The sequence below is a fragment of the Antennarius striatus genome, chromosome 13 (genome assembly GCF_040054535.1).
Source record: "Antennarius striatus isolate MH-2024 chromosome 13, ASM4005453v1, whole genome shotgun sequence".
Lineage (NCBI taxonomy): Eukaryota > Metazoa > Chordata > Actinopteri > Lophiiformes > Antennariidae > Antennarius > Antennarius striatus.
The window spans coordinates 6504573-6530514 of NC_090788.1; the positions used below are offsets into that span (position 1 = coordinate 6504573).

The following is a 25942-nucleotide window of genomic DNA, read 5'->3' on the forward strand; positions in this document are numbered from 1 at the left end:
AAATCCATCGCTCAACTTCAAACAAACTGCCCTGATGCGAGACACTGAGTCACTGCTCCATCACATTTGTTTCCAATGGAATGCTGGATTTAAGCCAAGAAGCAATAAATTATGACGAAGGTTACGTTTGTGTTCATTTTTTTTTTTAGTGTCTCATAAAGTATATTGCTAACAAGCCATTTCAACCCAGAAGCAACAGCAGCTCTGTGATTTAAAACTTCACACATCCTAGTTTTGTTAATGAGCTGAACCCTCCATGTCACATTGGGGTTTTTAGGCACTGTGAAAAACACCTTTCCCACCGTTCGTCCAAAATACTCTGAAATGTAGGTCTTTTACTAATGAGCCATTAATTTAATGTACTGTATAGGACATCGTGGCTCAGATCATTCTGTTTTATATACCTTCCTGTTATATATAAGAGGAAGACTTGCTAGCAAATGAAGGGCTGCAATGGCATCCTCTTCCTGGTTGATCAGAGAAAGTACAAAACAGGTTTGAACAAAGAATTCACAAGGTCGTTAGCACTTCAGATAAACTTAATGATATTGAAACTTTCAAGAGAGGGGAAATGCATCATTGGGCATTTAATTGTTGGTCCATTAACCTTGTCTGTCCTTAACAGCATTCTAGGGTCTAGCAGAGTCTGGAATATCTAACAGCATGGATGCTTTAATGCGATAGCCCATTCACAAGATAATCCTCTCACGTAAGCGGAGAAACGGGGGAAGAAACTAGAAGAGAGGACATGGCAGACATCTGTCTGACTACATCTCGTCTCTGTTCATGTAAGAACATGAGATGGGCTGTTTATTCTCAAATGGGACATCCATGTCATTGCCATCAATCAAATGCTCCACATCACTTCCTACCGCTCCTGAGATGATGACAGTCTGTGCATGAGCATGCTAGCTTCTCCCACATCTTCATTTACTGGCCTTCCTCTTACACGATTCCTTACCAGCAGTGCAGTCTTGGAATGTCAGTCGGTCAACCCCTTCAATACCGTCATTAACTATCTCCCATAACTTTGATGGATTGCCAATTAATTTTTGTAATGACATTTCTGACCCCCAGAAGATGAATTACACTGATTTTTGTGTCTTTTCTTGAGGGCCCATAAGGTCAAAGTCTTCATTTATCCAGCTGGTCATTATGCTGTAGTCTGGTGTTACTTTTTGAAGAAAAACACTTCTTCCATCAACCCTGCTCTCTCGCTGCAGTGACTGTTCATCATTTAGCGTGGATAGATTATTAGGCTAGTCGAGATGTGTACCCAATCAAATATGGAGTGGGTGGTAAATGGGGCTTATTGCAGAGAGAGCTTCAGAAGGAGGATGCCTTTCCACATGAACTCTAGATGCTATGGCTCCTGAGAATCAGCTTGACACATTACCTAGAGTTGCCCTTGAACATATGTAGTACACTGGAGACTGTCTTTTTGGTTGGGGCATGACAAATCTTTACCCCACGATGAATGAGCTGATCAAAGAATAGGAAGTTGTGTTTTCGACAGTCTTCGATCTGAGATGTGGTTGTTAGGTGTCTTGTTGACCATTGATGGATTTTCCTGAAATACAACATGGCTGTACTCTGCTGGAAAGCACTTTTTTTTTTCGAAGTCCATGCTTTTCCATCTATGTATCTTGCACCATTTGTGTCAACTTGTGGAAATTTTATTCACTTTATAGCTTTGCATCGACTTTGAATGTAATACAGCTTTGCATTTGGTAGAGATTTGCCTTAAGATTAACTGAGGAGGGAGAACAAGGAGGGGAAATCACATGTTAAACATTATTTAATGACTTGAAGAGAGGCTATAAGGGTTAGAGCTAGGTTTCAGGCCCAATCTAGTAAAGACACTGGCCCCAATGATTCCTTAAAACATTTAGAACTCTGATCCTTCAAATGCTAAATGTCAGGTAAAACTAGGAGGCAGTTCCTGAGTCCTTTCATTGAAATATCAACATTAGATATGAGAAAAAGCCAATTAAATGTCGGCTCAATCCAACACTGACTTACACCTCAAAGTAAATGTTGACTATTATGATTAGTCTGGATTTGCACATTACAAAACCAATCAAGAACATGCATACGGCAAAGAATTCACAAATCACATTATTTTTAAGGTTGTTCTATTCAAGTAGGTCTTATTGCAGTAACAATGGACAGAAGATCTTACGTTACGGTGTGACTCTGAAGTGGCTCGATCTTTAGCTATCGATCACGTTAATATACAAGGCATTCATGGGCATGGCGGTGAGTCTGTGTAAAGAGAAGCTGTAGTCATTACTAATGTGAGTGACAGCTAAATGGCTTTCTGTAATTGGAATGCAAGGTTTCACTCAGGTAATAGTCATACAAAGAGAGAGAGAGAGTTCAGCACATGCATAGTCGACTGGCCCAACAGAATAATTTGGACCATAAATCAAACATCCATGCTCCGATTCACCTTGAAGCTCAATGGGCTTGCCTTTGCTGCTTCTGAAAGATCTGAAAGAGTGCTCTTGTTCTTTCCCACTCAAGACTTACTGGAAGGGCTCTAAGATTCACACGACAACAAAACAGGCTTTAAGGTGCCCTCTTTTCAAAGCCACTTAACAAACAAGTTTCATTTATGAGAATCAATGTCAATTGCTTCTAACTGATAATACCATGTGCATATTTTTAATATTGCTTACACTGGGCTTTAATGAGGTAAAACAACACTTTATTTAAACAAGTTGAAAACATCCTTGTTTGCAAAAGCATACATTCTGGAGGAGTCTGGAAAGACAGAATATCAGGGTATGAAATGACGGCTGAACAGAGAGAACAAGCAAGTAATCGGACCATTTAAGCAGTTGATTCCGCCATACTATATGCACTTTTATAAACGTCCCTATATTGAACAAATGCCTCCATTTGACTGGGTTTGAAAGAGGCAATTCACAGTTTAACTTATCGTCATTCAGCCAGATATGTAGGCGTGTGCGCCACAGGCGAGAGTTGGCCACCCATTTTCCCATTTGACACAGAAGAATATTACTGATGGTGTTCTTCCCTGAAATACATTAGGCTTGCAAGAAATATTTAATCTTATCTGAAGTGCAGATACGGTGCATCAAAAAAGACCTTATGCTGCAAATATGAATTCTATAAATCTATAGGCAAGTTTCATCACCTTCTTATTACACCACGCAGATAGATTGAAGACATATTTAAATTTGATCCCGTAACACACATACATAAATAAATTCATAGCTTTTTGAGTACCCTTCACCAATTTAAGCTACCTTTCCCCAAGTCTTGATAGTAATCAGCTTTCCCTTCAGTGGAACGAGGTGAGTGCGACTGAAAAAGGCTGTGATCAGCTTTGGGTGCTGCTATGAGTCTCTGTGGATAATATTTTTTGCTGGGGATTTTTGTGTGGCCAGTAAGATCCCACTTAGTATGAATGATGGCAGCTGTGAGGGTGCCTCTGGCATGTGTGACTCCAGCTATGGCAGCTTTGTCTCATGTAGCATATAGCACCAGCTGCTCAGGCTGTGTAGCACTCCAGTGAGCATGACTGATTCTGGCTGAGGTAAGCGTGTCCCTGGATTGGATGGCACACGTATCCACAACTTTTGCTACGTCTATGCACGATCGGGGCAAACAGTTGCCCGGTGCAGCTGGCTACTCAGAGTGTAGCTGCATTAGTCCAAAAGTGGCAAGAGAGAGAGACTGGGTATCTGTGACAAGGATAACTGTGGGTGCTCTGAGTGGGCAGCTCCTGCACAGGCTGACAGACTGTGGTGAGAGTGATTCTGGTGATCAAAGCAGCTTTGACTGCTGGTGCAGCAAGTTATCACTCTGGTGGAGCTCGCTGGTTGGGCAGCGGCCGTGATGAACATAACTACAAAAAGAGTGACTGACTGCCGCTGGGGTGAGCAAGACTCAGTTGAGCATTTTTCATGCTACTGTGTTTCTAGGAGCGGTGGTGTGAGGGGCAGATAAGCACCAGTGCTGCTGCAAACTCGGAACACGCTGGTGAGCGTGTTTCAGGACATGTGGTCACTGACCAGCTTCCTGTAATTAAATAAGAGGCGATGTAACTCGACTTGAAAAGCAGTCAGGCATATTTGGTGCAATTCAGCCATCATGAGTATCAGTGTATTATATATCACGTACAGTAGAAATCCTGCTTAGGTTTTAGAAGTACCGGATATGCATGGATGTGACATCCATAAAGGGCTTTGTACTGTATTACGTCATAATTTGTTCAGCACTGACTAAATCACCATCATATTTAACATTCTTGTCACAATAATGGAGTTGTTGAAAATTAAATTTTAGGTATTGTTATTTCTTTTATTATTTTTATTTCTGTCACCACACGTAAGTCACACTGGATCAATAATCGGCATGCATCAAGTGGAGCTGTATTGACATCTTTGTCAGAAGAGTTGCGTGGCACAACTTACATCAGGTCACCAAGCTGTTCTCAACCTCAGTGCAACAATCAGTTTACGAGTTAAACAAGTAATTAGTTTGAAAAGCGTCACTGAACTTTGAACTGGTTCCATTAACCTTGACAGATCGATCACAGTAAAGAGTTTGACTGAAGAGCCGGATGAAACACCAATACAATTATTCTTTGTGAGTTCATCTATACAGGATTAGTTATAATAATAATTCGTAGAGAAAATTTAAAGAAAAGTAAAGAAAAAGTAAACACAGTCACTCACTTGTTCAAAAAAACATCTTCATAAAATTACAGGTAGAGTGGACAGAAACATTCATGATTCAGATGATAACATGTCTTATAGGAATGGGTCTAACCCTTTTGAAATAAGAAAACAATTCTATAATATACAACTTCATTCCCATGGTCTTAAATGCAAACCATTTTAAAACAAATTACCAATGAATATCTGAATAGTTGCTTCTTATTATACGCCCTTAAATCTCCAAGTAATGTTTTTCATTTGACATCTGTCACTTTCTACGTAATTAAGATGCTTTTTTTGTATTTTGTAATTATTTGGCCCCACCCCTGCCCTATTGACTTATACCAAGATAATTATTTTTGTTCCATACTCAGGCAATTTACATTTGAATTATTTTTGAATTAACAGTTCAATTCCTTTTACTCCAAGTTGTCTTTCAACTGGATGGCCTACTAAATCAATATATGAGGTGTTTTATTTTGAAATGAATGTGCTTGAGATGGGAGTTTATCATAATCAAGTTCTGACTTCATCACTGAGAGTATATCAATCTCTGAAAAACGAAGTAGCTTTCATTTATTTTGGTCCCGCTCATACGGGGTAAACTAATAAGATCACAGTATGGTTTCAAATAAAAGAACAGCTGATGCTCCAAACACTGTAGTGAGTTCTTTCAGTTCATGAGGAACAGCTCTAATCATTTCCACCTATGAGTTGAAAGAGTGTTTCAAAGGCATGTTTTCGAGAACAAGAGCAAGGAGCAGTACTGGGATCTACGTAGTAAAAACAATAAGAAAATACTATAATAATTGCAGTGTAAAATCTTTCAACACATGACATCCCTTTCCTACGTGCTGACAACAAGTGCCGGGAATATTGAATCATTAGTTAACGTGTCTTCCTTTTGTGCGATGTGTTTTATTAAGCCTGTTTCATGACACAACTGAAACTCAATATACTAGAAATATCAGGCCAAAGATACACACACGCACAAAAAACAAGACAAAACAAAGACACACAAAGAGTATTCCCAATTAAATACATGATAACAAATTAGACATAACTACAAAACAGAAGAAACCTCAGAGCCTGATGAATCTACGGCTGAAGCAACTGAATAATCACTTCATCACTGGCAGAATTTAATTGATGCAAATGTTGATAAATGATTCATTGTTTGTCATTTTAATAATCAGTGGGTTTTTTGGGGGTTTTTTTAGCACAGACTAACGTGTTCATGCACTTCCTTTGATGGACTTCAAGGCTTTTTTGAAATGCCAACAATTGTTTCTGTGGCGGTTGTGTTCAGGCAGTCCTGCTTTTTTTTAATTTTTTTTTTTACTTTCCTTCATTCATAATGGAGAACAGGCAAAGTTGCCTCTTGAAAACCTTTACCGTAACTCGACACACAACACTAATCACAGACAGATGGGTCGCTCCAGTTTGTGAATGTGTGTGTGTGTGTGTGTGCTTGATAACATTTGTCATCTGCAGTGAAAATAGGAGCAAAACAGCCGACAGGAACAGATGATATGAAAGCCCATGGGACAGCAGCTGATCACACACAGACATGACTGGATGTGGACGCATCCATCATCCACAGGTGCTTATCCAATGAGTTCTGGAAGCTAGAGAAATGAATTGTTTTGGGATTGAGGTCCCACTATATCTTTCTAAAACTAGATGTCCGACAAGACAAATGAGTCAGGTGTAACAGTTAAATGTTTTCAAAATGGGGAGTGACATCCGATTTGGAGTCAGTCATTGAATGTATGTCTTGTATGAGGAATGTATGAGGAAATATCAGAAGGCAAGACAGGGAAGCTGATCGAATGGAAGACAGATCTGGACCCCCTCAGTTAACAGAAAAAAGACAAATACATAGCCGGTCAAGGGAAGGTACTGCTAATACTGGTCATGCACAAGCTACGTTGCTATGGATACATGTACAGTAATATATGGGGCCAAACTTCAAATACAGATTGAAAACGTTGAATCTGACAGAACATCTGGCAATTTCAAATGACAGAAAGCAAAGGTGCACCAGACAAAGATTGGTGTTTGTTGGAGACTGTTTGATTGGTTCCAATTTAGATTTAATGAATGATTTGAAATCCGTTCTGATAAAAAGTCCACGTCCATCAAGGTGACCCGTAGAATGATTTACAGGAACTCCGTCCGAGTTGCTGCAGCACGTCATCCTGTCCTTTTACAGAGCCGTGCTCACATGCTTGGCATGAAGTCAAACTCGCCCAAGGTGAGTGTCAAAGTATGACAGAGATGTCCTCTAGTCTGTGTGTGATGTTCACGGATATACATCGAGGCAAAACCAAAGGATGGTCGTCCAGCTCATCGGTATTGCAGTAGGACGGCATCCTTGCTGATCACAGCACAAAACCTACTTTCAACCTCCCGTCTGACTGGCATCAGTGGCTGTGGTGTTGTTGGCTCTTTATGCATCTATTTTATTTGTGCATAACAAATTATTTCAGATATTCGCAAATCGTGTCGCCACACTGACAACAGTACCAATAGTTTGCAGAGTGCATTTATCTTAATGTGAGGAGCTGAGGTGTTTTTAATGTTTTACAAACCGAGGTTACTGTCTGCACTGTACATATTTAGACAAGATGCAATATTATTGTAATTAAAGCTCCTCTAGCATCCTGGTAGCAACAAGGTTATACCATATTTTGCTTACAAAATATTAAGGTTTGAAATTGCATCTATCATACTGATCCCTAGTCTTCTATGAAATATAATAAAGTAGTAGGTCTGTTTGGGATTTGAGATAACATTTGAGATAAAAAAAACCCCCCAAACCCAAACAACACACCCTTTAAATGATCTTGTAATGACATTCTAAGCACTCACAACTCTTCAACACTTGACTGCCTGCTTTTTTTGTAACCACGACACTGCCACAGCACATTCACAATTTTTCCAGTAAGGATTGTAAAAGAGAAAAACGCCGCATTCCTCCCTGTTTTAGGTTTTTTTGACAAAGGATACCTGTTTCTCGTTGATTTTAATGGCTGCTAAAATGTGAATCTTTGAATGACCTGACAACTGCTTTTGTCTGAAAGTACGATTCTTTATACGCCTGTGTGCAGCTTGCTATTCTCAGACAGGAGCCTGCTGACAGATGTCAAGGTCAGAGAGGAAAGGTGACCGAGTTGTTTCTGTCATGGTTCAGAGCTTTTGAACAAGCTTCCTGCATTGTGACATCGCAATTAAGGTCTTTATAAAACATCTTTGATGTTTTTCCTCCAGTATCCCTGCTGTTTTATCTGATCTGATTATTTTACATTTATTCTTACAACTCCCTCTTTTTAATCAAGGCTTTTAGGTTATTCAGTCATTATAAGGCTGACTAACAGATTCCCTGTGTCAAATGCACACAATCTATTTTTATTTGTTGTTATTTCTCTTGACAGGACCCAGTCATGCTATAATTTAAACTATAAATCCCCTTGTGCATTTCAAAGATATTTTTCTACAGCCATCATCACACCTACACCATGTTCAAGCATGGCAATGCAACCTTGATAGAAAAAAAAAAAAAAACTCTCTAGAATGTCTTTGTGCTTTGCTGCTTATACTGCATTAGAGAGCAGACTGAGACAGCATGAAGGTTTAATGTCACAAGCTGAATCATTAGCCATCTGATCTGCGCAATGTGAAAATTAAAGTTCAAAATACCTGTTTTGCCTGACAGATTCCAGAATCCAAAGACATATAACATCCACTTATCTCTTAAACTGAAGTGGGACCACTCTGGTCATTGCAGGGCCACAAAGAAACCAATTATACTCACACTATGTCTAATTTAAAGGAACCTACTCGCTTATTGTGCATGTTTTTGGTGGCAGAAAGAAACTGAAGAACCTGGAGAGAACCCACACAGACACAGGGAGAACATGCAAAACCCTCACAGAAATGTTCCAGGTCCTCATGTGGAACCTGTGAGACATGTAAAATAATTCTTGGGGGAAAAGATCTCATAAGATTCACCCAGAGGTGCTATAGGCTGAATATACCTATTTGATGTACTCATTTAGAGTGAATGGCAAATCATGAAGGTGATGGTCCCCATTCCCAGAAAGTTGTGTTCTGGTTATTAGGGTATCACACTGGGTTAGTTTGTGGTACAATGGAGAATGAACCAACAGGAAAATCACCACCTCCAAATAAGAGGCCACATTTATCTGTCTGTGCATTTGGGCTAAATTGTTGCTTCTAGAAATACTTGAAGTATCTTTATGTTCATACTTCTCGCATCACACCTCACATACTGTATGTTCTTCAGCTTGACTGAATGAAATAGATCACAAGCAGCTGAAATGAGCTTCCTCCATCAAGCAGCTGGGTTCAACCTAGGAGACGAGGTTAGGAGTCCAGATACCTGGAGAGCGCTCAGAGTAGAGGAGCTGTCTGAGAGGAACCAGTTGAAGTATATGGAGCATCAAGTTTTGATTTTACAGGCATGTCCAACTGGGAGGAGATCCCAGGGGACGCACAGAACTCGCTGGAGGGATTGCACGGCTCATTTAGCATAGGACCACCTCAGGATTCAGCAGGAGGAATGGAAAGTGTTGTCTGGGAGAAAAAGCCTACATAGTCTGCTCCTACTGTGACTTGACCTTGAATAAGAAAGTGGGTGGATGGATGGAGGAAATTGCACATCCAGTGCTTCTCATAAAAGCTTTTGGTTTTGGCACTGAGTATTTATTATAGGAGAGAAAACAGATGCACGTAAAAAAACAAAAAAACAAAAAAACCCTTAGCGAGACAATTAAGCCTCTCTCTCCTCTCAATGTCACAGAAACCCATCAGGACTGTCGGGTGCCAATAAGCATCTCTTTTGCATCTTCAGCCAGAAACACCTTTTTGCAGAGGTAACAGCTGTGTGCATTGTACTGTGTGACAAAAGTAGCAGCCAAAGCATTATCATTACAATGTCAGGGAAATCGCCCACATGATGTGTTGATGACTACCTGGACTTCAAAGAGGCAGACAGTTATTACAGGATTTTAAAAAAAAAAAAAAGTCTGGGATTGCATACAGGAGGATATGCAACCACCTAATGGTTTAATTGTTCATTCCAGTGTGCTTGCAGATTTAAAAACACCTTCGGTGTCTCCATAAGCGCTTGATGACACAAAACTTGATTTATAAAATATGCACCTGCTGTTTGCTAACCTTTAAGAACTGTTTTTGCTTATCTAGGCTAGGGAGAAAAAACTGACTACTATTTTTTTTTTTACTAAGGCCTGAATATCTCTTAATTCTCTACCAACTTCAATCAAAAGTCCAATATTAAAGGTGTTACTTCCTTTTTTATGCAAATTTGTCCAATTAATGCATGACTGGAGCAATTCCTAATCAGGTAACCTTATTCCTAAATGTTTTAGGAATTTAAATACAGCATTTCATTTTCTTCAATGTGAATAAGACAATCTCAAGCATTTTAGGAGATTCTCAAACACATCCTGACACAATGTTTAAGGCTCCCAGGAGGTTCTGACATTTGTGAGATTTTGACTGTCAGCCTTAAAGGTCACAGTAAATCCTTGAAGACATAGAGTAGATGAAAATATGTGAGAGCAAGGGAATATTGATTGTCTTCATCCTTTAGATACATATACTTTCAACAGCTTGAAAAGTACTCTATAAAATCCAAAATATAAAATCCAAGTGATTTTATTCATATATATGTGGAAAAGTATCATTTAAATGCATTTTGGGTAGGTGAATTCTTGCTTTTGCTCTTCTGGTTGTTTTCTATGTTAAAAAAAAAAACAACAAGTGTGAGAAACACAACATGAACATCTGTGGTTGAAATGGATCCTGAGCAAATGTATGGTTAGAGGAAGAACTAATTTGTTTAGAGTCTTGTGTGTTAACTTATGCAGTGTTGCGGAAATTTGAATTTCTTTCTTTATCCTTATAGTTATTTTAACGACAGGCTGTAAACTACGAGAACCTAAATGGAAGAAATATACTTGTAATTAATGCCAGTGAATTTTTAACATCAGTTTGAAAGTTTTAATTATGCAACTGTGGCACGAGCTCCAACATTATTTCATCAAACAATAGCTCATGATTTCCAGTGATTTGCTCAGCACATAATTTGCTTCAAAAATAAACTGTGCAGCTAAATGACTGGTTTGTGCATTCACATGAGATCATTCTTGTCATGAGTCATCTGTTCCTACTAGAACACTTCAATTCAAATAATCTGGAGAATTTTTAGGCAACAATTCACATGCATGATCTGAAAGTTAGGAAGTGTAATAACCACAGAAGTGACTTATGATGCGACTCCTATGGGAGTTGTGCTTCAGTGATTAATATTATCCCTCTCCTGCACATAAATGCATAAATGATAGGAGCTCACCAAGACAGAGAGTACTTACTGAAGCAGGGAATGTGCTGAAAATTCTCAGTAATGCAAAAGGACTCTACAACCTTAAAAAATTCAATTTATTCACTTCGTTCTGAGAATCATGTTTGCCTGTGCCGGATAAATTAAGTGAGTGTGCCTTCAACTCTTCTTATCTGTATTAAACCAGCACTGTCTTCTTGTTCTCCTGCATTGTTCCACGTCTCCACATCTTAACTCCTGTAGAGTCAAGCTGTAAATTTCCCGTCAAAGTGTCTTGGTCATGACTGACATGATCTTGGTTGAGACCTCGACAGAATTAGAGAGCTCTTGCGATTACCTCCTGCCAGCTGTTATCATTATCATACGTGCCTTAGTCTCAGCTCTCCCTGAGCTGCATGGCCGTTCTCGGTGCACGCTGACATCCCTACAGCGAGCTTCTCAGTAAACTTATCTGTGAAACTGTGTGTGTATGGTGTGTGTGTGTGTGTTTTTAAACAGGAGATGTAACCTGTAGTGAAGAGTAACACTAATATTTACAATGATGAATCATTTCCAAAGCTGTTGTCAACACGCACCTTCATTTATAGGGCGAATATTTGCCTCCTGCTAAAAAAGCAACAAAAAAAGTGCTTCCCCCTCGATATGCCCGGCATTTCACCGCATCATGCCTCGCTGTGCCTCGAGGAACTATATAGAAATGCTAATCCCTGCAACGATCTTCCCTCGTCGTCGCTGCACGTCTTATTAAACTGCATTTGCATGTGCAATTCACAGAAAAGCAATAACAAACAGATCCTGTAATCACGCCTTTTCAGTCGGGAGCCGGTTAGTAAAGTCACAGAAGCCGCAACGTATCCGTCTGTAACTGTTGCAAATGGTAACACCTTTGTCCTCATCAAAATCTGCTCACCATGACACATTCCCTGCTGGACAATAAATCTGAGCAGCCATTTGCTGTGAAAAGAAAGAAGAAAAAAAAAAAAGGATGGTGGTGGTGGGGATGTGTGTGTGTGTGTGTGTGTGCGTGTGTGTGTGTGTGTGTGTGTGTGTGTGTGTGTGTGTGAGGGGGGTTCTCTGTTCAGTATGTCTCAACAGATGAAGAAGCTGGCAGAGAAAAGTCATTTAGATGTGGTCACACTCTTGAGTCCAGGGAGTCATCACATTATGAGCCATGCAGCGAGCAGACTGAGCGGCGGCGGGGGAAAGGCTGCGAGGAGCTACAGATGACTGTGCATTACATCAAATGAGAGGTGTGGTGGAAACACGAATATGTGGCGTACAGTGGAGGAAGTCTTCGGACGTGACAGACAAGAAGCACCTCGTGGACAGAACAACATCTTCCTCAGAATGAAATATGACTTGTAAGGTTGATCTGGCTGATGGACAGTAAATAAGATTACAGCCTGGCCTCTGACACTGACCGGCTGAGATGCATGAAAGTTACAAGCTTAAGACTAAGGAGACATCTTTCCTCCTGATCTGACGTCTGCTCTTTCACCTGTGCACACACTTTCACTCGCACCTCGACTTTTGTGTGAAGAAACCCCAGGTTTGGTTTTTTTGGGTTTGAAACCCTCTCCATTTCTCCCAGGTGGAAACCATGTGTTGCCCATGCATGTGACTGTTTTCTCTTATGGAAGCAAACAACAACAACAACAACAACAACAACAAAGCAACTGTAACTCAGACAGCATGTCTTATTTTTTGTTGACCTAATTTGAAGGTATTCTTTCAGGGAGGATTTGCTGGTCCTGCAGCGGGAAAATGTTGATAGAAGATTTGAACAATTTATTAGGGTCTGGTTTACAGAAAGCTCTAAGGTGCTGTTATGCATGAGCGTAGGGATATTAACTCATACATGCCATAACATGGTCACCCTGGTGAGGAGGGGTAGGGAGGATAAAGGGAGGGGGGGTTTAGTCAAGGTTAAGTTAGCCTCGGCTCAACAATCTTCTCACCGGTTGCGATGGCTTTTTTGTGATCTCCAACATGCTCAGCCAATAATAATAATAATAGTAATACTTAATATATATATTTTTAAAGAAACATGCATGACGGTGGTGTTACGGCGTAGGTGCGGATTTTTATGACCAGGAAAAAAAAAACGCGCCGACATTTAATTGGCCATTAAGGGAAAGTAACAAATACCGCTCCTGCCATGGTGTCGCATCGTGTTTCCGATTGACTGTTCTCAGAAGTCAAGATGGGCAAAAAAAATATACATATTTTAACCACAGTCATCATTTGAACTGAATAAAAGAAAAGCGCATTTGTTGCTCGCAGCGCCCCAAAAAACAGGACTTTGAACAGCCCGACGAAATGTTGATGAGAGCAGACAACAGTGGAGCATGCAGCATCCTCTCATCAGCACCAGCATCCTTCCTCCTCATGCGAGAGAGAGACCTGTTAAACCATCAATTACACTGCGGTAGCGGCACAAACAGCCAGTTGTAGCAGTGTGAATGAACACACTGCCATTGAGCACAATCGACAGCCATCAAACCAACAACCACGAATACCATAGGTACTGACTTACATTAAAAAAAAAAAAAAAGAAAAAGAAAAAGAAAAGAAAGAAGGAGAATAAGCTCACCAGCAGCAGTACGGGGGTCTTCTGTTTTCCTCTCTCTCTCTCTTTCTCTTTCTCTCTCTCTCTCTCTCTCTCTCTGGAGCGCCCTCGGAGTTCTTGAGGTTCTGATGTTTGTTCCGACGCTCAGCTGTTGTTGCCCACCAGATTTGAAACCTTTTTCTTCCAGCGGTGTGAAAAAAAAAAAAATTTAAGGGAAAAAAAAAAAAAAAAAAAAAAAGCAGCGTCGATTCTCGAAAAGCTCTGCCCTCTTCAAACTAACCTTCCCGCCCCCCTCCTTTTACCCATCTGAGATTGGTGCCTTGCCAGGAGGGGCAAACCCTTAACCCGAGGGGGTAATTTAGAAGCGCGGATGTGTCACACGGATCAGTGACCGCGTGGACATGCGGTGGATGTGCGTTAACGGACCCGCTCGTCTGTGATGCTCTCGGCAGCTGGACGGAACTCTTTCCTCTCTTCCCCCCCCACTGTGCGTTAATGCACGACAACCTCCCGGACGGTCAAAGGCAGTGAGTGGGCCCACTTATTCAGGGGGGTGGGGGTGGGGATGGGGGGGTTCCAGCACTGACGCAGGTGCCCAAGGTCCAGCCGCGACTGACAGAGACGCCGCGCTTCTGCGCCGCTACTGACAGAGATCCAGCTGTCTCATCTGAGTCATTGCAGTAGCAGGAGATGGGAGCAGATCAGTCCCACTCTCTGACCTTGGGGGGAGTGTGGACTAATCATACAAACTGGAAAAAATGGGGGGGGGAGAAAGACAAATGAGACACTTGTTCTCAAGGTGCCCTTGCGCAAGGCATGTAACGACACCCTCTAACCTCCGTTCCAGACTGCACCGACAACTCCCAGGTGTTTTTGTGTGGATGCTCTTTGCAGCAGTCTACCGACCTGCTTTTTGTTCTATTTTTAATAGACTTGAACAGAGAAAAATTACAACAGGCAAAAACAGACAAAAACAGATCTTTAAAATGGAATGTCACAGATCTGCGTGTCTAATTATTAATTTAAACATTTTTGCTCCTTGGCTATCTTCTGACGGCTTGTTTTCTTACTTTGAAAGCACCCCCCCCTCACCCCCGCTGTGTTTTCTGAATTTTACTTCTTTTTTTTTTTGCCACACAGTTCTAAAGCAAAAATACAGACAGGAAGTAGAGCAGGGGCTTTACTATTGATCTATGGTCAGAGCTTTTTATTTGGGAGGGGGAGGGGGGGTAAGATGTAAAGGTATAGGTTAGATGTTTGTGCATGTAGAATTTTCTGTTGCTGCCCTGCCTGTGGAAGGCTGGCTAAAATGTTAATGGTAGAGAATTGCGCCGACCGCATTCTATCACATAAAACATTTCTCATTTCATCATGTTATCATGGATGATGAAATGAACTGTCAATGTTTATATAACAAGGTGGGAAGTAGACACATAAAACAACACAATGTGACTTAAACGTACACACAACAATATTGAAGACTTAATTAATCTACTAAACCTACATTTGTCTCCATTGTATTTAATGTTATTTATACTTTACATCTATATTATGCAAGTCTAAGACTTTTTTTCTATTAGGCCTGTTTAGTTTTATTTCTATTTCGTCTTTTAGTTTAAATGAGTCATTCAGCAAAGATACTGCAGTAATACACCATTAGCATGACTCAATACACACAATCAGAAGCTATAGAGTCGCTCCCTTTGTTAAATCCTCTCAGGGTAAATGCGTTCCAAGTACATATTGTGTGCCAAGAGAAAGGGGTTTTTAGTCCTACTGGAATCCAAGTGCTCGTATCCTGTATGAAACATACTGAGTGCCTTTTCCCATTTCTTGACACCAACATTCAGTCGGATTCTGAGATTTTTTCCAAAACACTCTACAAGCAAAACAAAAAGCAGCACTTCTTCTAGGTGAATGCTCTATACCCGTCTAAAGGCCTGGAACAATTTTGGCTGTTTTTTGTGAACCAAACTGATGTTGTGTTTTTCTTCCATCAGTCAAAATGAGCATCTTCAGATTCTGATGCTCTGGTTTGGTGGCCTATTTCCCCTCCATCTAATCAATAACTGCTTTGCCAGTGTAACAATCTATATATCACCACCTGTCTTTTCTCACCTGGTTCTGTCTGCTCTCTCTCTCTCTCTCTCTCTCTCTCTCTCTCTCTCTCTCAAACTATTTGTATCTATCATCTATCCATCCATCTAATGCCACGTTGGCCTGAACAACATTAATGCGTTTGTTAACTAGTGAAAAGCATAATCCAGTGGTTAGCTAAACTGACTAGTTTTTACTAACACACATAGGATACTAACAGCAACAGGGTCCTGTAATGTCATTTTTTCAATTTTTAATCCTCCACCAGATTAAACAGAGCAGAATATTGCAGTGATTTTGTTTAGAAGAATGGAGAGAGAGACGCAGTCATTCCTTTATCAGGACAGCACCTGTGTCCCAACTCTATACCAGATAGCACTTTTTACCAACGCACGAGGACGGTCAATCATTTCTCATAAACCTAAAGCGTACAGTCACACAATCCTGAAACCCAAAAATGTCACACTTTAAACCTTAACAGAACATTAGTTAAACATCGCTTTTTAATGTGAACATTATGCTGCTAGCCTATGCTCCTAACTATGAGCGTCACAGCATTTGTGCTATGGGAAGTATTTTCTCTGACAGAACTGTTTATGTCCATGCCCCGGAGGCTCATGCAGGCAGACTGCTTAGCGAGTGGTTAACCAAAGGAACACTTAATATTCATGAGTAATAAATGAACAAGTCTTTCAAATGAAGTCCTTTGAGGTTTAAGTCATTACATCAACTCAGACTATAGGCCAAAACCTTCAGGTTACTTTAGTAATTGATCTTGAATGGATTTAGTATGATAGGCAATCAATTACTGAATGGGTTTACCGCTTTTAAGTCAAGATATTTTATACTTCTGTTTCCCTTATTTTGAAAATACCTTGATTTTCAATCAGTTTACAAATGTTGACCATTTTAAAACCACAAATGGCGAATCTAAAGGCTTTTCACAGCCTTTTCTTCATTGTATTCAATGAAGAAAGAGAAACAATTGCAGTTCAGATTTTCCTCAATATTAATTACGTTCATTATAACAGGAAGTCAAATAACCTGTTGAAAGCTTGCTTCATCTAATTCACGCATTGCGTTACTGTATGGTTTTTCTCTAAGGGAAAGTGGGGTGTGTGAGATTCCTCTGCAAGGTCCACCGTGAGGTTTCGTGTATCTTAACCCTAATTAAGTTGCTGTGGGAGGATTTCTCATTATTGTTGATGATGGTCTTAAGGTTCATGCGCCATTTCCATTTATCATTTTCATTTATTGTTTCAGTGTGAAGCCCTTTGAGACAGTAATTGTAATTAGAGGCTGTAATAAACTTGATTTGCTGTGAGCTCCTGTGGGTGAGGAGAGGCAGAGTTGCTGGCCGGTTCTGCCAAGGAGCCTGTGAACCACAAATGGAGTCTTGTTTGCTTCATCAAGGAGGTGATGATTCCACCAGCGCTGGTATGTCTGTTAGCAAGGATCACACAAAAACTGTGTGTTCGATTTTCATGAAACTTGACAGGATGATTGGAAATAAAGTGTTTAAGTGATCTGAATAAAACTTTATTTTATTTGCTCCTGTCTAAATTAATCTGACCTTATTAAGTTAGGCTAACTTAATTCCAGTCATGGTAATAATTGGATTAGTATAATTAAATTAAAAAGCACAGTGGCAAAGCTTTGCAAAACCTTCGTGTGCCCTTTTAGTTTTTAGGGTGAAAATATTCAAATACCCTGAAACTTCATGGCCCCCCTGACCACAACATCTGGACCACCTGCTGTGAAAGTGCCCCCTCATTTATTTCTTTCAGAATATTTGCTTCATATGTTACCATCTAAACATGAAACTTGTATCAGTTATCAATGAATTTTGTATTTAATTGAGTCGTCTTACCTTTATGAAGAACGAGGCTAAATGTGAGTCAAGCACAAAAGGTCCATTTTTACATTTTCTGCAGTTACCAAGTGCTTCCTTTCAGTAATTACTTGAGCCACCATAATGATGTCCTCCAGCTAATAATTATGAGCTCTGGAAAAACTGACACTGCGATGTGAGTATGTCTCAGCTGCTTTTGATAATCGGTCCCAGATGAAATGACTGAAGACTTGTCAACTTGTGAAGAACTGTATGTAAATTAATAACCATTGCACAATAAAAATAGCTGTAGAACAGACCATAGAGGAATGGTGCATTGGGTAGACATTTAAAGATTGCATGTTTTAAGATGGTTGAGCATTGATCCGTTCATAAATTTGAACCCAAAATATTTATTTATTTATTTATTTATTTACAAATTCTGCACTCCCTGCAGCATTCGGCGTTAAAACTATGGACATGAGGCTCCAAGGTTGCCAGGAGAATTTGAACATGAATGAGAGATTGTTATCACACAACTCCATTAATCTCCAGAGGTGACTTTGAACGACAAACTCGATCTTCAAGAGGTGCCGCTTCCGTAATGTTGCACTTCACTGTGCAAACACATGCATGTGAGTGTCATGTTGGACTGACAACAGTCTCTGTTAAAAAGGCCGGCAGCACTTGGACTACTCCACCCCTCTCCTTAGGAATGGTATGTTCCGCGCCCCTTCTCCCAAGTGATGCAGTCCATCTACCCAATGCAGTTCACGGAGACAATAGTGAAGTTTGAAGAGTTCAGTAGTTACCCTATTGTTTTTAGGCTGTTGTGTGCGTCCATACCTTCGTTTTGTCTTTGCACCTAATGACTGTGACCCTTTTGACCCTTTATAACCAGAGACGTTTCTCCTACATTTGTTGAACTGCACCTTGGTTGAATGTATATGTGTGTGTGTGTGTCCCCAGGTCTGAGTAACAGGTGATGTCAAGCCTTATAAATACAGATAATACAAGGTGATTTGAAAACTAGATGTTCTTCCTATTATGCAAACAGAGCAGCGTGTAGACGTCCAGCAGCTATAAGAAGCTGCTTAAATTAATGAATAGTCAAACCCATTATTATTCATTTGTATATGCGAGGTGTTAAATTTAAAGAAAATATATACACATTTACACACAGGTTCACAATGCCAAATCAGCTAGCCATTAGGTGAACCTAGTTAGCGCTAATTACTTTCAGCATTTGATGCCAAGCGGCTCATTGAAGCTGCCAGCTCTTCATTCAGCTCCTTTGTCATTTAGTAATTCCAGCACCCAGCTCATTCTGTGGATTTATCACCTCACCTTCTCCTTGTCTATAAGTAATAAATGACATACTTACCAGTATGCTTCCATTGGACAGGTTCTCATAATGTGCCTCTTCTATATCTGTGATTAGTTCTGGTTTTTATAATCCTGAGCTGCGTGGGCTCTGACAAGGAGATATCAGCACACGCTTCCAAAACACAACTGCCTTGACATTATTACAACAATAGTTGACGGTGTTTCTGATTGAAAGGTGCAAATGCACTATGGAACTAAACTTTGCATTTGAATGTTGCACATTACTTGTGGAGAAAGCACTTGGATCATCATGCAAAATGCAAGCAGCACAAATCAGTGTCAACCGTGTAATTAATCACTGAATGGTTTTGGGAGTCGCCTCATAAACACTGTCATTGTTCCAAAACAGAGGCTGATGTTAATTGCTTTTGAAAAATATTGTAGCTTGTTAACAGGTCTTCCCTCCATCCATCAATGTGTCTGTTTGCTTTAAATGTTTTCCCAGAGTCTCATATAGGTCACCATCACTGTAATGGGTAAAGAAGACAGAGCTACTCATTGTCAATCCACAATATGAATTTTCAGTCTGTTATTGATTTTACACTATCATCTGATCAGCTGACATTTAATTTTTTTTATTTAGTCTTTTTAGTAAATACTTTTGAGTTTATGATTTAAATGCGTAATAAGACCATCATCTCAAAGATGACGGCAAACTGACATTGCACCATTCAGCTTCCAATAATCCCAAAAGGCACGCTAGTATTTTCCTCACACGTTATGCAGGTTTTGTAGGACAAGAGGTGCTTGTGGCCAAACACAGCAATGTTCCTCAATTCTATTTCTTGGCACTCTATGTAGTGCTGGTTTTCTATCCAATCGCCTCATTAAATGATGCTCATTGCATGTTCCCCGTATTCCAATACTTAATCAGTCACGATTGGATGGCTGACATGAAGGCCAGTGATATATTTGTTTTTTCTAGATGTGTGAGTCTATCTATCTATCTATCTATCTATCTATCTATCTATCTATCTATCTATCTATCTATCTATCTATCTATCTATCTATCTATCTATCTATCTATCTATCTATCTATCTATCTATCTATCTATCTATCTATTTATATCTATCTATCTATCTATTTATATCTATCTATCTATCTATCTATCTCGCAGGCACGCACGCACACGCACACACATACACAGCATGCCTTGTGGGACTAGGTGAGCTCAGAAGTGTTGTAGCTTATTAAACTGTCAAGCACGGAGAAGAAGTTTACATTCCTTCTCAAAAACCATTCTCTGGAGATTGCTCATATTTGAATTAGTTGATGTCACTGAACTGGTTGTGTGTCATGGTGTTAATTTAAAAAATGAGTCTTGTCTTACTTAGCCAAATATCACAGGGCACCCTATATGTTATATATGGATATATGCATGAATATATTTGGATATGCATACATGTGTACATTTTATTAAGTTATGCATGAACATGAAGCCTATATTAAATAGAGCTATTCAGTAATGTATGCTTCATTGTGTTTATGCTACAGAGGTCCCCTGCATACACTGGATAATTTATTTTTTTTAATCAATAATTTATGCACAAATACAGGGGGCATTTTGGGGAGGTGGGGGTTAGGTCAAAGATGCACATGGCAGAGAATTGTACGAATTGAAAACAATTTAATACTATTTATAATCAAAATATATATTCTATTTTTCGATCCTTATTTAAGTTGTTTTATTTTAATCGATCAATGTTCTTATTCCTTTTTCTATCTGGCCTGTTCATTTTATATCTATTGCTCAGCAAAGATGCTGCAGTAAGACATCACCAGCATTACTAAATGTACACAATTAGACAGGTAGGAGGAGACGACCGTAATCAACTCGTCCTCAGTTGCTTTTCGCATTTGTGGTTCACGGGGTGTTGCTGAAGTCTACCACAGCTGACAATGGGTGAGAGGCATGTGTATCCGTGTGTGTGTATATATACAGTACACACACAGACACACAGACACACAGACACACAGACACACAGACACACACACACACACACACACACACACACACACACACACACACACACACACACACACACACACACACACACACTGTATATATATAACACACACTCATACGCATTTGTGACGTTCCAAGTATGTTATATCCAAACAGTATTTTTATCAGTAAATACACCTTACAGTCTAAATCTAAAAGTGAGTTTAAAATACTGATACAGTGATACCTCTACTTACGAATGTCTCCAGTTACAAAATTTTCTACTTACGAAATTTCTCAGCAGGAAAATATTGCCTCTACTTACGAAAGAAATTTTGACTTACGTAATGTAAAAACACAGTATCGGCTGATTCTCGAATCTCCCACAGGTTCTTGAACGCAACATTCTCATAGCTGCTCTGCCATTGGCTATTACCTATTACGTATCTTCGGCATCCCATTGGCTAAGAGGGATGCCACTCCACCTCTGTGTGGAGCTAGATCGGTGGTTATGTGGTGTCTTCGGCATTCGGCACTCGACCTGTGAGGTAAGTCTGATAGTTTTGCGCAAATATACAGTAATAACTTTTTGAGTACGTATTCGCTATGGATCCCAAGAAAGTGACGGAGAAAAGAGGAAAAGAAAAGACGAAGAAAAGTTTTTTTGTCCATACTAAAAAAAGGAAGAGATAATAGAAAGCATGAGAAAGGGATGCATTTGGTTGAGCTCGCCAAAGATTATGGCCGTAACGCATCTACAATCGACACTTTAAAGGTAGTTTAAGGAGTGTAAGGCATCACGTGGGGTGGTTGGAGAAGTTTCAAAGGAGGACTGGAATTCACTCTGTTTTGCGGCATCGTGAGGCAGGAGCGAATGAACCAAAGAGGGCAAAAAACAACCAGGACAGCAGTTAAAAGGTAAATGACCATCATTTTTATTCTTTACTCTATTCTTTGTTTTTTACGTTATGCACAACTCGCATTTTTTGTGTAATAATCTAACTGTAACATGTATTTGTTACATGATTTGATGCATTTTTATGCTTTTTAAAACATTTATGTCAGAATTTTTGGGGGCTTGGAACGGATTAGGGCATTTGCATGGAAAACACGTCTCTCCTTACGAAATTTTCTACTTACGTAATTTCTTCCGGAACCAATTAATTTTGTAAGTAGAGGTACCACTGTATTTATTTGGAAAGAGAATATACAGTCTCCCCAAGAACTGCCACCTTATAGTGGTGGGGGAGTTTGTGTGTCTGAATGATCCCAGGAACTATGTTGTCAGGGGCTTTATGCTTCTGCTAGGGTTTCCCTTTGCAATCAGGTCCTGGATGACAGGCCAGCCTAAGAGCAGTACCAAAACCCCGACGATAACAAAAATATCAAGGATGATATTGCTTGGTATGACACAACTGGAGCCCCACCCTGGAGCAACGCCCGGGATTGGGCTTGGTGGTCGGGCCTTTACCCATGGCGCCCAGCCTGGCTCATCCCGAAAGGATGATGTGGGTGGACTCACCACCCGCCGAGTAAAACCATAGGGGACAGGTGCAGTGTGGATTGGGTGGCAGTTGACAGCATGGGGCTCAACAACCCAATCCTCAGACAGAGTCTAGCTCTAGGGACATGGAATGTCACCTTGCTGGTGGGAAAGGAAGTTGAAGTATTGAGTAGATATAGTCGGGCTCACGTCTACCTACAGCTTGGGCTCTGGAACCCAAACCCTTGAGAGGGGCTGAACCCTCCACTTTTCTGGTGTTGCCCAAGGTGAGAGGCGGCAGGCTGGTGTGGGCTTGCTTATAGCCGCACAGCTCAGCCATCATATGTTGGCGTTCACCACGGTGAACGAGAGGATCACATCCCTGCGCCTTCAGGTTGGGGACAAGTGTCTCATTGTTGTTTCAGCCTACGGGCCAAACAGCAGTGCAGTATACCTGGTGGTGGACACTGGAAGTAAGGGATGCCATCAAGCTGCAGAAGGAGTCCTATCAAATCTTGTTGAATTGTAGGACTCTGGTACAGGCAGGCCAGGCGTACTGCAACTCGAGTAGTCGCAGAGGCAAAAACTTGGGTCTGGGAGGAGTTCAGGGAGACCATGGAGGAAGACTATTGGTCAACCTCGAAAACATTCTGGCAAACTATTTGGCGACTCAAGAAGGGAAAGTGGTGCACAGCCAAAACTGTTTACAGTAGAGGCGGAGAGCTGCTGACCTAGACTGAGGATATTGTCTGGCGTTGGAAAGAACACCGAGAATCTCATCAATCCCGCTACCATGTCTTACACAGAGGAAGCAGAGGCTAAGGTCTCAGAGGTGGACTCGTCCATCACCCAAGCAGGAGTCACCGAAGTGGTTGCCAAACTCCTTGGTGGCAAAGCACCGGGGGTGGATAAGATTGGCCCTGAGTACCTCAAGTCCGTGGATGTGCAAGGACTGTCATGGTTAGCACATCTCTGTAACATCGCATGGCAGTCACGGACAATACCTCTGGATTGGCAGACCAGGGTGGTGGTCCCTCTTTTAAAAAAGGGGGACTGGAGGGTGTGTTCCAACGATAGGAGGATCACACTCCTCAACCTCCCGGAGAAAGTCTATTCCAGGGTACTGGAGAGGAAGATTAGACCTATAGTTGAACCGTGGATTCAGGAGAAAAATGCAGTTTTTGTCGCAGGCACAGAACACTGGACCAGCTCTATGTACACATCCGTTGAGTGCTTGAGGGTTCATGGGATTTTTCCCAACCAGTCCACATGTGCTTTGTGGATCTGGAGAAGACATTCTAGTGTCCCTCATAGTATCTTGTGGGGAGTACTTCGGGAGTATGGGGTTTGGGGCACTTTGCTGTGGGCTGTCCAGTTCCTGTATGACCAAAGCCGCAGCTTCGATGGCATTGCCGAAGTCAGACCTGTTCCAGGTGAATGTTGGACTTAGGCAGGGCTGCCCAATCCCCGGTTCTGTTCATAATCTTTATGGACAGAATTTCTAGGCTCAGCTAGGCAAACCATGGAGTCTGGTTTGGGGACCAAAGGATTTCATCTCTGCTTTTTGCATACAACGTCCTGTAGGCCTCATCAAACCTGAACCTTCAGCATGCACTGGCACTGTTTGCAGCTGAGTGTGACGCGAGTGGGATGAGGATCAGCACCTCTAAATCCAAGGCCATGGTTCTCGACCGGAAAAGGCTGGTGTGCCCTCTTCAGGTTGGTGGATAGTCTTTGCCCCAAGTGGAGAAGTTTAAGCAGTGACGTGTGGTCAGGGGAGGCAGGTGAGGCACGGCCTATTCAAATGGAGGATTACATATTACAAACTGAAGGAAGATACTGACAATTCCTACAAACAAGTTATTGATGCGTTTGCTCAGAGGGAGCGGCACATGGACTTCATTTATAAGTAAACCTGACATATTAACAGGTAGGTAACAACATTACGTTTTTTTAATCAAATATGCTTATTTGTGTGTGTTACAGTTTGTATGTGTAAACATTTCTGCAAATAGACTTTAACATAACCCACTCACTGTTGCTAATTAAATGGTGAATAAGCTACACTGTAGTTTCGTAAGTTTGTAAATCTGATCACGTGATCATGATGACGTCGGTGCCTCACCAGCCATGAGCTTTACCACACGTCACTGAGTTTAAGTACCTTGGGGTCTTATTTACGAGTGAAGGAAGGATGGAATGTAAGATTGACAGACAGATTGGTGCAGCTTGTGCTGTGATGCAGTCGCTGTATAGGTCTGTCATGGTGAAGAAGAAGCTGAGTCATAAGACGAAGCTCTTGATTTATCGGTGAATCTATGTTCCTACTCTCACCTATTGTCATGAGCTTTGGGTCATGACCGAAAGGCAAGATCCTGATACAATCAGCTAAAATGAGTTTCCTCCATAGAGTGATCCAGAAAAGAGACCTCGGGGAAGACCTAGGACATGCTGGAGGGACTATGTCTCTTGGCTGGCCTGGGAATGCCTCGGGATCTCCCTGGAGGAACTGGAAGAGGTGTCAGGGAAGTATGGGTATCCCTCCTTAGACTGTTTCCCCCGCGACCAAACTCCGGAAAAGCGGATGAAGATGGATAGAGAATATACAGTTTTTAATATCTGTCAAAGTATCATCTAACTGTCACATTTCAATTCAAACATACATGTGCAAACACATACATCTATTTGGACCGAATAGACAGTTTAAAACAACAACGTGCCATAAAAAATTCAATATTAAATTTTATGCATGAATTGTTTCACAACATATTGTAATGAGAAAGGTTTTTGTTGATTCTGGGAACAGGAATTTCATAAGCCAAATGGTTTCTACCCGTCAGCCCTTTTTTGGAGGGGGGGTGTTGTTGTTGATGTTGCAAATGTGATGAAGGTGTGAAGGTAAGGTGTTGTAATAACATGTCCGAAAAAGAAAATAAACTAAATAAACTAAACTTATTATCAGATAGAGTGATAGATAGATAAGTGCAGGTTTTATTAGCTGTTCCCCTGTCCTTCATGTGGTTCAATACTATTGTCAATAAGATTGAACAAATAAGGTGAGAGGCATTTCAACCTAACCCTGGTTGTTGGAAGTCAATAGAGAGCTCTTTATACTAATGAAATCAGTGATATTTTCATGGAATACTTCGACCAAAAATGGTTACAAAAATTTTTTTTGGACATTTCCTGCCCTAAATGTTTAAAACGGATGATATGTTTTTGGTCATCTTTCATATGTAATGTCTTTGCTGATGAATGCACACATCGGAACAACTAAAAAGAATGAAGATGGTCAAAAAGCGAAACTGGTGATACAGCATTTGACCAAAGCCAAATCTAAATTGGTGTTTTTGGTCAAATGTGGATTTAGTTAACCCATTCACACCAAAATGAGGGATCAATGTTTGACAGAAATAGTTGAAATGCCCATTAAATCTAAGACGCCTCTCACCATCACTGCAAGCCCCAAATGTTCCACAAAAGGCAACTTTGGGATACAAGTCAGAACAAAACACTATAATAATGTATTTTTTAACCCAGATTTCTGTGAA

At 40.7% G+C, this 25942-nt stretch overlaps 1 protein-coding gene across 1 annotated transcript in view; it reads right to left on the reverse strand.

The window, feature by feature from the left end:
* The window catches only part of gabra3 (gamma-aminobutyric acid type A receptor subunit alpha3), an 83692-nt gene extending 69567 nt beyond the window's left edge, over window positions 1–14125 (reverse strand). The window contains exon 1 of the mRNA XM_068331793.1: window positions 13673–14125. The gene's annotated coding sequence lies outside the window, so the exon portion shown is untranslated. The remainder of the gene's footprint in view (window positions 1–13672) is intronic.
* Window positions 14126–25942: the final 11817 nt, after the last annotated feature.